Below are 13861 nucleotides of genomic sequence, written 5' to 3' on the forward strand. Positions count from 1 at the left end.
GCAGGGAGATAGCACAGAGATTTGGGTGCTAGCATGGATGTAGGTTGCCCATTGTTCATTTAGACTTACCAGCAACATTGTCATGATACAAACCTGCTTGAAAAACAGCGACAATTCTGTTTAAAAGACTTGTGCATGGACCACAAATGATATGGCAGTGTCTGAAGTGTTCAGGCATGTCAAATGGACAACTCATCTAGCAGAATGTGAAACTTTACCCATGAACAGGGACTTGAACACTGGACCCTCAGATTAAAAGTCTGATGCTCTACCAACTGAGCTACCCAGCTTCTAAGCAGCTGCTGTGGAAAAACAATCTGCTGACTACAAATTAAAGTAAAATGAGACCATTAAGCTGTTGCCATGATCACGGTCTTCTGACAGCAGAGGGTAGACCATATTTGCACAATGCCTGAGAACACCAAATGTTATTGCACAACTGGGTTGAAAATTGCTAATTGACCAAAACGGTTAAAAGCTCAAAGTCCCCAACTCATCATGGCCACTAGCAGATTGTGAACATACTGCAAACCTGCATAACAGATGACGTTAGCGAGCACTTCATACATATCCAGAATCAAGCTGTTGCCTTTCATGGACTTGACTGTGGTATTCTTTTCGCTGACAAGGTTGTAACCTAATGCAATTTGTGGACAAATAAACTTTATTGCTGGTGAAAACGTAAAACAACTGTCCCTCTTGATCCGCTTCCTCTTGACGGAAAATCCACCGATGACTTGCCATCCAAGCAGGGAGATCAGCACAGAGATTTGGGTGCTAGCAAGATTGATGTAGGTTGCCCATTGTTCATTTAGAGATAGCACCCTCATTGTTATGATGCAAACCTGCCTGAAACAGCCACAATTCTTTTTAACCCTTGTGTTGTCTTCCCATCGAGCCATCATCTTTTTGTGCTTTTTTTCAATGTTTCTGCTGTTTTTTCTACACTTTTTTTTTTTTTTAATTCATAGCCAATAAACCTAGTTTTTATGACCTTATACAAAAACAATTAATTTCTCTTTTTTTTCAGCACTTACTGTATCTTTTTTGTCACTTTTTTCCGAGGTTTTGGGCACTTTTTTTACAATGCCATACATTCAATAAAATCAAATTCAATTCACTGAAGTAATCATACATTTTTACCTGAATACATTCATCATGTTATTTTAAGGCAATATTGTTGAAGAAGCCAAGTTCCTGATATTAAAAATTAAAAAACGCAACACAAGGGTTAAAGACTTGTGCAGTTACCTATACACAGTGTCTGAAAGTGTTCAGAATTGCCAAAGTGTAACAACTCATCCGCTCATCCAGACTCTGCCATTTTGCTCAATTTGGCCTTAATTGTTTCTGGAACTCTGTTCTTTTTAAACAGTTAAAAGCAGCCGTTAGCTCAGATTGTTTTTAGTGTGGTGCTAAAAATGCTAAGCACCGGCAGACACTTTAGGGGTACTAAAATCGCCAAACCCTACGCCCAAGAGCATCTGTATCCACCTTTTTTTTGCACAAATTTGCCATTAGCGCAAAACAATCTCAATCTCTATAGCTCTGCTTTCCATGTCTTTTGAGCAAGGCCAAAAACATACCGTTGTAAGGTTGTCTGCTCAGTAAGTGCAATATGAGTCACAGGTAACTGATGTGCCTACTTCAATCTATTTCCTCAACAAAAGCTAACTGGCCACCTAATTAGTCTGCCTTTCTTACAAATGTTACCTCGCTCCTGATTTCAGATAACCGTGACAATACAGATTTGGAAATATCCTTTTTCTTTTGTAACCATGTGGCCTAATGGACAAGGCGTCTGACTTCGGATCAGAAGAGTGAGAGTTCGAGTCCTTTTGTGGTTAGAAACTCCAGTCCACCTCCACAAACCATACACAACCAGGTAGCCCATCCATAGCGGCCCAATTTTGCTTGATTTCGCCTGGTTTGTTTCCGGAAATCTTTCTTTTTCAAACACTTAAAAACAGGCCAGTTATCTCAGATGGTTTGAGTGTGGTGCTAATAATGCTCACACCTGCAGCACTTTAGGGGTAATAAAATCCCCAACCCTACACTCAAGATCACCTGTATCCACCTTTTGTTTGCACAAATAGCCATTTAGTACGCAAGTGAAAAGAAGTTCTTGTATCTCAAAGGCATATGAGGTTGCATACAGATGGAGAAAGGAGGAGGAGAGAGGTACCTAGTGCATCATGGGGAAGTCCACCGGTAGTCTAGGCCTATAGCAGCACAACTAAGGATGGTTCAGGACTCACCCAATCCAGCCCTACCAGAGGATTTATCAAAGAGGAAAGTCTAAGCCTACTCTTACATGTGGAGATGTGTCTGCCTCCTGAACCAAACTGGAAACCTGGTTCCACAGGAGAGGAACACTCTGGCTCCCATTCTACTTTGGGAAAACTTCTTCTTGACTTGCCTTTTCCCACATCCTCTGAATGCTTAGCTAACTAAATGGACTTAAGTTTGCCAATAATTGTTGCTTTTTCATCTTCGTTGTGATTATTGTCACCTGTGCCTTCAATATCATATCATATCAATTTTATGTGGATATTATGAAAGAACTGTCAAGCAAACACTTGCAACCTTTTAAAGGTTCCATGGTGTAATGGTTAGCACTTTGGACTCTGAATCCAGCGCCTGAGTGCAAATCTCGGTGGAATGTGTTTTAAGCCCAGTATATGTGAAAAAAATCAACCTTTCAACTTTTTACATTAGTTTAAAGTGAGCTTACAGGTTTAATGTCCTTCCCATTTAAACTGAAAACAGTACATGGTGGAGGCATGTTGAGGGTCACCTGGTTGAAGCTTGAAGAAGCTCCACATTTGACAGTATTGACTGGAAGTGATAGGCTTTGAGTACTTGGGGGATACACACTTGCATTGAGCTCGTATCACCATAAAAATTAGGTATCACTGAAATTTGAACTTGTGTTGCTGCAGTCAGAGTATACAGTTGTTCATCCTGAATGGGCCAGTATAGTGCATCGAATTGCTTGTTGAATGGTCTATTAGCTTTGGAACCCCCCTTTCCCCACAGCTTTCAATTGTCAGATATGGGTGGGGGAGTGGCTCGTGTCCAACCCTTTCTGTGTACAAAAACAACTAAAGTAGTCTCTTGGATGAGAGACAAAACTTCTGCGGAGGACCTTTCACCCAGTCATTGCCCTTCAGGGTTCAAGAGTCTTTATTATCCCCGGGGGGCAATTTGTTGTGCAGCACCATGTAACATTAATAACACACAGGTTATACCAAGAACACAGCCATACATCTAGAAAAAACTAAAACGTACTACACTACGATGGGAATTGCTATTTAGCCAATAAAGGTCTGCAAAAAGATCTGAGTTAATGGTCCTGTATTAAATGAAGCTGTATGCAACCTATGCCCCCTATATAGACCTAGATATTGCCTCTAAATCAAATATTAGCCAGTAATTTTTGCTTTTTAATCTGCGTTGTGATTGTTGTGTGCCTTTAATATCACACATGTGGATATTATGAAAGAACTTCCTAGCAAACTCTTGCACACTCCAAAGGTTCCATGGTGTAATGGTTAGCACTCTGGACTCTGAATCCCGCGATCTGATTTCAAATCTCAGTGGAACCTGTTTTTAAGCCACAGCACAGGTAAAAGATCAACCTATCAACTTTCCCCATCTAGTTTCAAGTGACTTACAGTTTATGTTAAGTTAATTTTGTTTTTAAACAAACTATTATATGTTATTTTGTATGGCTTCATCTTGTCAAGTATTATAACCGTTTTGATACGCAGGAACCCAGATCATTCAGTTTTTGCGACAACTTCTGGCGGTAAAATCTGCCAGCCATGTCTCTTCAGGTCCATTGACAGTTTTGGCAACGGGCAGCTCAACGTGCATCGTTAATTGTTTTTCCACAAGACAGAAGATGGGTGCACCGTTCCCGGTGACGCTGCAATACCGGGTCGATGCGTGGAATTTAGATTCGTGCATATACACATCAACTTTCTTTTTAATAAATGCATATACACATCAACTTTCTTTAAGATTTATGCATATACACATCAACTTTCTTTTTATTATATCATCACCATTCCTTTTGTCATCATCAAAATTCATTATGACATCAACTTTCTTTTAGATCAATGCAAATACAAATCAACTTTCTTTTTGATTATTGCATATACACATCAACTTCCTTTTAGATTAATGCACATACACATCAACTTTCTATTATATTACTGCATATACACATCAACTTTCTTTTTGATTTATCATCACCATTCATTATGTCATCATCACTATTCATTATGACATCAACTTTCTTTTTAATAAATGCATAAACACATCAACTTTCTTTTTGATTTATGCATAAACACATCAACTTTCTTTTTCATTAAAAGGACATAACAGCTGCTACTTAGCAGTTCCCAGTATATTACTACTTCCCAGTCCCAACCCTCGCGGTAATTCTCACTTGGTGTGCCGCTTTCCAAATCCAAGGCCTCACCTATTCCCCATTGTCACAGGGCCAATATTTTGTCCTTGCTGTTTTCTGCCAATCAAAAGTGCAAATCTTGCTACACTTTTGTATGGCTTTATCTTGTCAATATTATAACAACGTTTTGATACCAGGAACCCAACGAGGTTTCACAGATCATTCAGTTTTTAGGACAATTTCTGGCGGTAAAATCTGCCAGCCATGTCTCTTCAGGTCCGTTGACAGTTTGGGCAACGGGCAGCTTCACGTGCATCGTTAATTGTTTTTCCAGAAGACAGAAGATGGGTGCACCGTTCCCGGTGACGCTGCAATACCGGGTCGATGCGTGGGGTTTAGATTTGTGCATATACCATCAACTTTCTTTTACATTACTGCATATACACATCAACTTTCTTTTTGATTCATCATCACCATTCATTATGTCATCATCACTATTCATTATGTCATCATCACAATTCATTATGACATCAACTTTCTTTTATATTACTGCATATACACTAGGGGTGATCCGAGTATCCGTCTGAAACGAGTATCCGGTACGGAAAAGCACTTTTGCCGAGTACAAGTATTATCCGAGTAATATGAGTCAATATCCGTGCTCGGATTGAATAAAACTCCTCAACTGGCCGCGCAGCGTTCTGTGATAATCACAGCGCCCCCCCCCGCCTACAAACCCGCTCGGATCAATCACACACACACAACATGGAGAAATGCGCTCTCTCTCGCTCTCTCTCTCGCTCTCTCCTGCTCCGTCAGTCAATTCGGTCCTGCGGATCTGTTCCGTTAACGTTTAGGGTTTCTTCAGCTTCAGGTGTGTTTTTAACTTCGGTTTGTAGTCCTTACATAGTACCAGTATATTTCTGGTGAACGTGGGTTTGCAGTCCTTACATAGTAACCAGTAGATTTCTGGTGAACGTGGGGTTTGTAGTCCTTACATAGTAACCAGTAGATTTCTGGTGAACGTGGGGTTTGTAGTCCTTACATAGTAACCAGTAAGATTCTGGTGAACGTGGGTTTTGCAGTCCTTACATAGTAACCAGTAGATTTCTGGTGAACGGGGTTTCAGACATGCTGCTTGTTTTAAATGCGACTCCAGTTGCGTCTCTGCCATCGGAGATTTTTTTTTTTTTACTGTCCTGCCCCCCCCCCCCCGCCCCCTCTCTCTCTGTGTCTCTCTCTTACTCACACCACACACACACACACACACACACACACATATACCTGGTGTGGAAATAACAAAAAAAAAAAGAACCCAAAAAAAAAAAAATCACACTGATCATAAAAAAATAAAAAGTTAAAAAAAAAGTTATATTGAATATGAAAACTCTTTTTCATTACATTTTACTTCATAATTGCAACAGCATGTGTTGTATTAATTGTTGCAAAACGTTCTGTATATAGTTTGTTTGTTACCATGACAACACCATTGATCTGAAGCTCGATGCTGTCATGTAAATAGTTTTCAAATCAGCAATAAATATAACAATTTTTGATCAACTCATATCAATTGCTCTTCAGGTCCATTGACAGTTTTGGCAACGGGCAGCTCAACGTGCATCGTTAATTGTTTTTTCCACCAAGACAGAAGATGGTGCACCGTTCCCAGCGATGCTGCAATACCGGGTCGATGCGTGGAGTGAACGGAGCAAGCCCCTTTTTCAACTCCCATTGCTAAAAATCCATTTAATATGTTGTCCCCTGATAGAGGACATATCAGATATTAAACTGATAAGAACAGATACTACACTTGGTCTTAGCCAAAAGGCCGAGAAGCGATGACCACCACCTCTATGCTGTCAGATGCGACCTCCCCGGACGGTTCTCAGTTGTCACGGTCCAGTATTTTAAATGGACTAACAGCTGCTGCTTAGCACCCCCGTCCAAGCGCTTCGGGGGAAGCACAAAAAGTTTTAGTTAAAGACGGCAATTGTGGTTTTCCCAATTGGTCAAGCTCCTGCCAACGTGCAATATTCCCATGCTGTCACATTTTGGCTACGTTTAAGAATCTGAGTTTCCTTTTGGAGAGCATATTTGTTTTTCACAAGTACAAAGGCTTGGCCAAACAGCAAAGCCCACCAAAATAACTTCAACTCATAGGCGTTCCTCTCCACGGAAGTCTTTAGTAAAAGGCGAAAGACTTGTGCGTTATGAAGAGAAAACCAGAGTAAGTACAGCCCGCTCTCGAGAGCAGCCGAAAACACCAGTCTTCCCAGTCCCAACCCTCGCGGTAATTCTCACTTGTGTGCCGCTTTTCCAAATCCAAGGCCTCACCAATATTTTGTCTTGCTGTTTTTCTGCCAATCAAAAGTGCAAATCTTGCTACACTTTTGTATGGCTTTATCTTGTCAAGTATTATAACAACGTTTTTGATACCAGGAACCCAACGAGTTTCACAGATCATTCAGTTTTTAGGACAATTTCTGGCGGTAAAATCTGCCAGCCATGTCTCTTCAGGTCCGTTGACAGTTTGGGCAACGGGCAGCTTCACGTGCATCGTTAATTGTTTTTCCAGAAGACAGAAGATGGGTGCACCGTTCCCGGTGACGCTGCAATACCGGTCGATGCGTGGGTTTAGATTTGTGCATATACACATCACTTTCTTTTACATTACTGCATATACACATCACTTTCTTTTTGATTCATCATCACCATTCATTATGTCATCATCACTATTCATTATGTCATCATCACAATTCATTATGACATCAACTTTCTTTTATATTACTGCATATACACTAGGGATGATCCGAGTGTCCGGCTGAAACGAGTATCCGGTACGGATAAAGCACTTTTGCCGAGTACAATATTATCCGAGTAATATGAGTCAATATCCGTGCTCGGATTGAATAAAACTCCTCACTGGCCGCGCAGCGTTCTGTGATAATCACAGCGCCCCCCCCCCCCGCCTACAAACCCGCTCGGATCAATCACACACACACAGAACATGGAGAAATGCGCTCTCTCTCGCTCTCTCTCTCGCTCTCTCCTGCTCCGTCATCAATTCGGTCTGCGGATCTGTTTCCGTTAACGTTTAGGGTTTCTTCAGCTTCAGTTTGTTTTTTAACTTCGGTTTGTAGTCCTTACATAGTAACCTAGATTTCTGGTGAACGTGGGGTTTGTAGTCCTTACATAGTAACCAGTAGATTTCTGGTGAACGTGGGGTTTGTAGTACTTACTAGTACCAGTAGATTCTGGTGAACGTGGGGTTTTGCAGTCCTTACATAGTAACCAGTAGATTTCTGTGAACGTGGGGTTTGTAGTCCTTACATAGTAACCAGTTAGATTTCTGGTGAACGTGGGGTTGTAGTCCTTACATAGTAACCAGTAGATTTCTGGTGAACGTGGGGTTTTGCAGTCCTTACATAGTAACCAGTAGATTTCTGGTGAACGTGGGTTTGCAGTCCTTACATAGTAACCAGTAGATTTCTGGTGAACGTGGGGTTTTGTAGTCTTCATAGTAACCAGTAGATTTCTGGTGAACGTGGGGTTTGCAGTCCTTACATAGTAACCAGTAGATTTCTGGTGAACGTGGGTTTCAGACATGCTGCTTGTTTTAAATGCGACTCCAGTTGCGTCTCTGCCATCGGAGATTTTTTTTTTTTACTGTCAGCTGCCCCCCCCCCCGCCCCCTCTCTCTCTGTGTCTCTCTCTTACTCACACACACACAACACTCACACACACACACACACACACCACACACACACACACACACACACACACATATACCTGGTGTGGAAATAAAAAAAATAAAAAAGAACCAAAAAAAAAAAAAATCACACTGATCATAAAAAATAAAAAGTTAAAAAAAGAAAGTTATATTGAATATGAAAACTCTTTTCATTACATTTTACTTCATAATTGCAACAGCATGTGTTGTATTAATTGTTGCAAAACGTTCTGTATATAGTTTGTTTGTTACCATGACAACACCATTGATCTGAAGCTCGATGCTGTCATGTAAATAGTTTTCAAATCAGCAATAAATATAACAATTTTTGATCAACTCATATCAATTGCTCTTCAGGTCCATGTGACAGTTTGAGCAACGGGCAGCTCAACGTGCATCGTTAATTGTTTTTCCACAAGACAGAAGATGGGTGCACCGTTCCCAGCGATGCTGCAATACCGGTCGATGCGTGGAGTGAATGAAGCAAGCCCCTTTTTCAACTCCCATTGCTAAAAATCCATTTATATTGTTGTCCCCTGATAGAGGACATATCAGATATTAAACTGATAAGAACAGATACTACACTTGATCTTAGCCAAAAGGCCGAGAAGCGATGACCACCACCTCTATGCTGTCAGATGCGACCTCCCCGGACGGTTCTCAGTTGTCACGGTCCAGTAATTTTAATGGACATAACAGCTGCTGCTTAGCACCCCCGTCCAAGCGCTTCATGGGGAAGCACAAAAAGTTTTAGTTAAAGACGGCAATTGTGGTTTTCCCAATTGGTCAAGCTCCTGCCACGTGCAATATTCCCATGCTGTCACATTTTGGCTACGTTTAAGAATCTGAGTTTCCTTTTGGAGAGCATATTTGTTTTTTCACAAGTACAAAAGGCTTAGCCAAACAGCAAAGCCCACCAAAATAATTTCAACTCATAGGCGTTCCTCTCCACGGAAGTCTTTAGTAAAAGGCGAAAGACTTGTGCGTTATGAAGAGAAACCAGAGTAAGTACAGCCCACCTCTCGAGAGCAGCCGAAACGCCAGTCTTCCCAGTCCCAACCCTCGCGGTAATTCTCACTTGGTGTGCCGCTTTTCCAAATCCAAGGCCTCACCAATATTTTGTCCTTGCTGTTTTTCTGCCAATCAAAAGGCAAATCTTGCTACACTTTTGTATGGCTTTATCTTGTCAAGTATTAACACAACGTTTTGATACCAGGAACCCAACGAGGTTTTCACAGATCATTCAGTTTTTAGGACAATTTCTGGCGGTAAAATCTGCCAGCCATGTCTCTTCAGGTCCGTTGACAGTTTGGGCAACGGGCAGCTTCACGTGCATCGTTAATTGTTTTTCCAGAAGACAGAAGATGGGGCACCGTTCCCGGTGACGCTGCAATACCGGGTTCGATGCGTGGGGTTTAGATTTGTGCATATACACATCAACTTTCTTTTACATTACTGCATATACACATCAACTTTCTTTTTGATTCTCATCACCATTCATTATGTCATCATCACTATTCATTATGTCATCACACAATTCATTATGACATCAACTTTCTTTATATTACTGCATATACACAGGGTTGATCCGAGTGTCCGGCTGAAACGAGTAATCCGGTAACGGATTGAATAAAACTCCTCACTGCCGCGCAGCGTTCTGTGATAATCACAGCGCCCCCCCCCCCCCCCGCCTACAAACCCGCTCGATCAATCACACACCACAGAACATGGAGAAATGCGCTCTCTCTCTCTCTCTCTCTCGCTCGCCTCCTCTCGCTCCTGCTCCGTCAGTCAATTCGGTCTGCGGATCTGTTTCTTAACGTTTAGGGTTTTCTTTCAGCTTCAGGTTTGTTTTTTAACTTCGTTTGTAGTCCTTACATTAGTAACCAGTAGATTTCCTGGTGAACGTGGGTTTTGCAGTCCTTACATAGTAACCAGTAGATTTCTGGTGAACGTGGGGTTTGTAGTCCTTACATAGTAACCATAGATTTCTGGTGAACGTGGGGTTTGCAGTCCTTACATAGTAACCAGTAGATTTCTGGTGAACGTGGGTTTCAGACATGCTGCTTGTTTTAAATGCGACTCCAGTTGCGTCTCTGCCATCGAGATTTTTTTTTTTTTTACTGTCAGCTGCCCCCCCCCCCCCGCCCCCTCTCTCTCTGTGTCTCTCTCTTACTCACACACACACAACACTCACACACACACACACACACCACACACATATACCTGGTGTGGAAATAAAAAAAAAAAAGAACCAAAAAAAAAAAAAAATCACACTGATCATAAAAAAATAAAAGTTAAAAAAGAAAGTTATATTGATATGAAAAACCTTTTCATTACATTTTACTTCATAATTGCAACAGCATGTGTTTATTAATTGTTGCAAAACGTTCTGTATATAGTTTGTTTGTTACCATGACAACACCATTGATCTGAAGCTCGATGCTGTCATGTAAATAGTTTTTCAAATCAGCATAAATATAACAATTTTTGATCAACTCATATCAATTGCTCTTCAGGTCCATTGACAGTTTTGGCAACGGGCAGCTCAACGTGCATCGTTAATTGTTTTTCCACAAGACAGAAGATGGGTGCACCGTTCCCAGCGATGCTGCAATACCGGGTCGATGCGTGGAGTGAACGGAGCAAGCCCCTTTTTCAACTCCCATTGCTAAAAATCCATTTAATATGTTGTCCCCTGATAGAGGACATATCAGATATTAAACTGATAAGAACAGATACTACACTTGATCTTAGCCAAAAGCCGAGAAGCGATGACCACCACCTCTATGCTGTCAGATGCGACCTCCCCGGACGGTTCTCAGTTGTCACGGTCCAGTAATTTAAATGGACATAACAGCTGCTGCTTAGCACCCCGTCCAAGCGCTTCATGGGGAAGCACAAAAGTTTTAGTTAAAGACGGCAATTGTGGTTTTCCCAATTGGTCAAGCTCCTGCCAACGTGCAATATTCCCTGCTGTCACATTTTTGCTACGTTTAAGAATCTGAGTTTCCTTTTGGAGAGCATATTTGTTTTTCACAAGTACAAAGGCTTAGCCAAACAGCAAAGCCCACCAAAAATAATTTCAACTCATAGGCGTTCCTCTCCACGGAAGTCTTTAGTAAAAGGCGAAAGACTTGTGCTTTATGAAGAGAAACCAGAGTAAGTACAGCCCACTCTCGAGAGCAGCCGAAACCGCCAGTCTTCCCAGTCCCAACCCTCGCGGTAATTCTCACTTGGTGTGCCGCTTTTCCAAATCCAAGGCCTCACCAATATTTTGTCCTTGCTGTTTTTTCTGCCAATCAAAAGTGCAAATCTTGCTACACTTTTGTATGGCTTTATCTTGTCAAGTATTATAACACGTTTTGATACCAGGAACCCAACGAGGTTTCACAGATCATTCGTTTTTAGGACAATTTCTGGCGGTAAAATCTGCCAGCCATGTCTCTTCTTCCGTTGACAGTTGGGCAACGGGCAGCTTCACGTGCATCGTTAATTGTTTTTCCAGAAGACAGAAGATGGGTGCACCGTTCCCGGTGACGCTGCAATACCGGGTCGATGCGTGGGTTTAGATTTGTGCATATACACATCAACTTTCTTTTTGATTCATATCACATCAATTCTCATTCATCATCACCATTCATCACTATTCCTTATGTTCATCATCACAATTCATTATGACATCAACTTTCTTTTATATTACTGCATATACACTAGGGGTGATCCGAGTGTCCGGCTGAAACGAGTATCCGGTACGGATAAAGCACTTTTGCCGAGTACAAGTATTATCCGAGTAATATGAGTCAATATCCGTGCTCGGATTGAATAAACTCCTCAACTGGCCGCGCAGCGTTCTGTGATAATCACAGCGCCCCCCCCCCCCCGCCTACAAACCGCTCGGATCAATCACACACACACAGAACATGGAGAAATGCGCTCTCTCTCGCTCTCTCTCTCTCTCGCTCTCCTCTCCTGCTCCGTCAGTCAGCGGTCTGCGATCTGTTCCGTTAAACGTTTAGGTTTTCTTCAGCTTCAGGTTTGTTTTTAACTTCGGTTTGTAGTCCTTACATAGTAACCAGTAGATTTCTGGTGAACGTGGGGTTTGTAGTCCTTACATAGTAACCATACGCAGTAATTATCTGGGGCACCGGGTGTTTCAGACATGCTGCTTGTTTTAAATGCGACTCCAGTTGCGTCTCTGCCATCGGAGATTTTTTTTTTTTTACTGTCAGCTGCCCCCCCCCCCCGCCCCCTCTCTCTCTGTGTCTCTCTCTTACTCACACACACACACACACACACACACACACACACACACACACATATACCTGGTGTGGAAATAAAAAAAATAAAAAGAACCAAAAAAAAAAAAAATCACACTGATCATAAAAAAATAAAAAGTTAAAAAAGAAAGTTATATTGAATATGAAAACTCTTTTTCATTACATTTTACTTCATAATTGCAACCGCATGTTTTGTATTAATTGTTGCAAAACGTTCTGTATATAGTTTGTTTGTTACCATGACAACACCATTGATCTGAAGCTCGATGCTGTCATGTAAATAGTTTTTCAAATCAGCAATAAATATAACAATTTTTGATCAACTCATATCAATTGCTCTTCAGGTCCATTGACAGTTTTGGCAACGGGCAGCTCAACGTGCATCGTTTAATTGTTTTTTTCCACAAGACAGAAGATGGGTGCACCGTTCCCAGCGATGCTGCAATACCGGGTCGATGCGTGGAGTGAACGAGCAAGCCCCTTTTTCAACTCCCATTGCTAAAAATCCATTTAATATGTTGTCCCCTGATATAGACATATCAGATAGTAAACTGATAAGAACAGATACTACACTTGATCTTAGCCAAAAGGCCGAGAAGCGATGACCACCACCTCTATGCTGTCAGATGCGACCCCCGGACGGTTCTCAGTTGTCACGGTCCAGTTTTTAAATGGACATAACAGCTGCTGCTTAGCACCCCCGTCCAAGCGCTTCATGGGGAAGCCAAAAAGTTTAGTTAAAGACGGCAATTGTGGTTTTCCCAATTGGTCAAGCTCCTGCCAACGTGCAATATTCCCCATGCTGTCACATTTTGGCTACGTTTAAGAATCTGAGTTTCCTTTTGGAGAGCATATTTGTTTTTCACAAGTACAAAAGGCTTGGCCAAACAGCAAAGCCCACCAAAATAATTTCAACTCATAGGCGTTCCTCTCCACGGAAGTCTTTAGTAAAAGGCGAAAGACTTGTGCGTTATGAAGAGAAACAGAGTAAGTACAGCCCACTCTCGAGAGCAGCCGAAAACGCCAGTCTTCCCAGTCCCAACCCTCGCGGTAATTCTCACTTGGTGTGCCGCTTTTCCAAATCCAGGCCTCACCAATATTTTGTCCTTGCTGTTTTTTCTGCCAATCAAAAGTGCAAATCTTGCTACACTTTTGTATGGCTTTATCTTGTCAAGTATTATAACAACGTTTTGATACCAGGAACCCAACGGGTTTCACAGATCATTCAGTTTTTAGGACAATTTCTGGCGTAAAATCTGCCAGCCATGTCTCTTCAGGTCCGTTGACAGTTTGGGCAACGGGCAGCTTCACGTGCATCGTTAATTGTTTTTCCAGAAGACAGAAGATGGGTGCACCGTTCCCGGTGACGCTGCAATACGGGTCGATGCTTGGGGTTTAGATTTGTGCATATACACATCAACTTTCTTTTTGATT

The 13861-nt window shown here is 41.7% G+C and overlaps 8 non-coding genes across 8 annotated transcripts; all 8 read right to left on the minus strand.

The window, feature by feature from the left end:
• Positions 1–6066: 6066 nt before the first annotated feature.
• Positions 6067–6257, minus strand: LOC116682702 (U2 spliceosomal RNA). Its single transcript, XR_004330465.1, has one exon. It is a non-coding gene; the product is annotated as a U2 spliceosomal RNA (small nuclear RNA).
• A 275-nt stretch (positions 6258–6532) lies between these two features.
• Positions 6533–6648, minus strand: LOC116682705 (U5 spliceosomal RNA). The gene has a single exon (XR_004330468.1). It is a non-coding gene; the product is annotated as a U5 spliceosomal RNA (small nuclear RNA).
• Positions 6649–8572: 1924 nt separating this feature from the next.
• On the minus strand, positions 8573–8762 carry LOC116682707 (U2 spliceosomal RNA). The gene has a single exon (XR_004330470.1). It is a non-coding gene; the product is annotated as a U2 spliceosomal RNA (small nuclear RNA).
• A 278-nt stretch (positions 8763–9040) lies between these two features.
• LOC116682709 (U5 spliceosomal RNA) lies at positions 9041–9155 on the minus strand. Its single transcript, XR_004330472.1, has one exon. It is a non-coding gene; the product is annotated as a U5 spliceosomal RNA (small nuclear RNA).
• A 1578-nt stretch (positions 9156–10733) lies between these two features.
• Positions 10734–10923, minus strand: LOC116682706 (U2 spliceosomal RNA). The gene has a single exon (XR_004330469.1). It is a non-coding gene; the product is annotated as a U2 spliceosomal RNA (small nuclear RNA).
• A 273-nt stretch (positions 10924–11196) lies between these two features.
• Positions 11197–11313, minus strand: LOC116682703 (U5 spliceosomal RNA). The gene has a single exon (XR_004330466.1). It is a non-coding gene; the product is annotated as a U5 spliceosomal RNA (small nuclear RNA).
• A 1528-nt stretch (positions 11314–12841) lies between these two features.
• Positions 12842–13030, minus strand: LOC116682708 (U2 spliceosomal RNA). Its single transcript, XR_004330471.1, has one exon. It is a non-coding gene; the product is annotated as a U2 spliceosomal RNA (small nuclear RNA).
• Positions 13031–13304: 274 nt separating this feature from the next.
• LOC116682704 (U5 spliceosomal RNA) lies at positions 13305–13418 on the minus strand. Its single transcript, XR_004330467.1, has one exon. It is a non-coding gene; the product is annotated as a U5 spliceosomal RNA (small nuclear RNA).
• Between the last annotated feature and the right edge of the window lie 443 nt (positions 13419–13861).

Source organism: Etheostoma spectabile, unplaced genomic scaffold (assembly GCF_008692095.1).
Source record: "Etheostoma spectabile isolate EspeVRDwgs_2016 unplaced genomic scaffold, UIUC_Espe_1.0 scaffold00018833, whole genome shotgun sequence".
NCBI classification, from domain to species: domain Eukaryota; kingdom Metazoa; phylum Chordata; class Actinopteri; order Perciformes; family Percidae; genus Etheostoma; species Etheostoma spectabile.